We start from the raw sequence: 1,570 nt of genomic DNA, 5'->3' as shown, positions 1-1,570 counted from the left end.
AGACAGAACATATTTATTTAACTGCAAGAAGTCCGGACATAAGAAATTATATGCGCCAGAAATGTTCTGGAAATAATAATTGAGTGTCCAAGTAAACATGATTTCAACAACAAACAAAAGAAAGTTAGATAATCCAAATCTCACACAAATATGGCACGCTAGACTAGGTCACATTTTCCAAAGAGGATGCACAAACTAGTGGGAGAAGGCATGTTTGACTTGTCAGACATAAATTCTCTACGTGCTTGTAAATCCTGTCTAAAAGGAAAAATGACCAAGACTCCATTCGATGGAAACGTGGAACGTGCACATGGTCTACTGGATTTGATCCACACTGACGTTTGTGGCCCACTAAGTGTTAGCACAAAATATGGGCAATCCTACTTCGTTATCTTTACTGATGACCATTCGAGGTATGGATATGTTTTTGAAACACAAATCTGAAGCATTTGAATGGTTCAAAGAATTCAGATCTGAAGTAGAAAATTCAGCTAGAAAGAAGTATTAAGGCATTTCGATTTGATCGAAGTGAAGAATACTTGAGTGCTGAATTTTTGGGTTATCTAAAAGAGAATGTGATTCTCACAGTGGACTCCACCAGCAACACCACAATTGAACGGTGTTTCTGAATATTGTAAGCAAACCTTGTTTGACATGGTTCGATCAATGATGAGATTCACTGAATTGCCTACATCGTTTTGGGGCTTTGCGCTTGAAACTGCGGCAATGTTGTTGAATAATGCCTATACTAGAGCAGTGGATAAAACACATATGAGATATGGATGGGAAAAACTCCCAAATATTCTTACGAGAGAATATGGAGATGTCTTGCTTACGTGAAGCAGACAGTGGGAGACAAATTGGATAGTAGATCCACTTTGTGCTACTTTGTAGGATATCCAAAGAATTCTGTTGGGTATTATTTCTATCGTCCCAACGAAGCAAAAGTGTTTGTTTCAAGAAATGCCACTTTTTTGGAAAAAGAATTTCTATTAGATAGAAAAAGGCAAGATGATAGAACTTGAAGAAATTCAAGATACTCCCTTAACTATAGTAGTTGAACCTAATTTCCAACAACCAGTAGTTGAAGTACAAGCTCCTAGGAGGTCTGATAGTGTTATTAGACCACCTGCTAATATGCTTCTTCATGAATAAGACCATGATGAGTCTTGTGTTGGATGTGATCCAATGAATTTCAAAGAAGCAATATCTGATACTGATTCAACCAAATGGCTTGAAGCCATGCAGTCAGAAATGGATTCTATGTATTCAAACCAAGTCTGGACATTGGTGGGTCAACATGAGGGAATCGTTCCTATAGGGTGCAAATGGATCTACAAAAGAAAGCTTGGGACGGATGGGAAGGTAGTGACCTTCAAAGCAAGACCAGTTACAAAAAGTTATACTCAAAGGCAAGAAGTTGTCTATGAGAAAACTTTTTCACCAGTTGCTATGTTTAAGTCCATTAGATTACTACTAGCCATCATAATGGTATGACTATGAGATATGGAAAATGGATGTAAAGACTGCATTTCTCAATGGAGACATCAAAAAGGAAATTTATATGTCT

This window comes from Primulina eburnea, chromosome 8 (assembly GCF_022965805.1).
Source record: "Primulina eburnea isolate SZY01 chromosome 8, ASM2296580v1, whole genome shotgun sequence".
Lineage (NCBI taxonomy): Eukaryota > Viridiplantae > Streptophyta > Magnoliopsida > Lamiales > Gesneriaceae > Primulina > Primulina eburnea.
Note: the sequence above shows the minus strand (reverse complement) of the source record.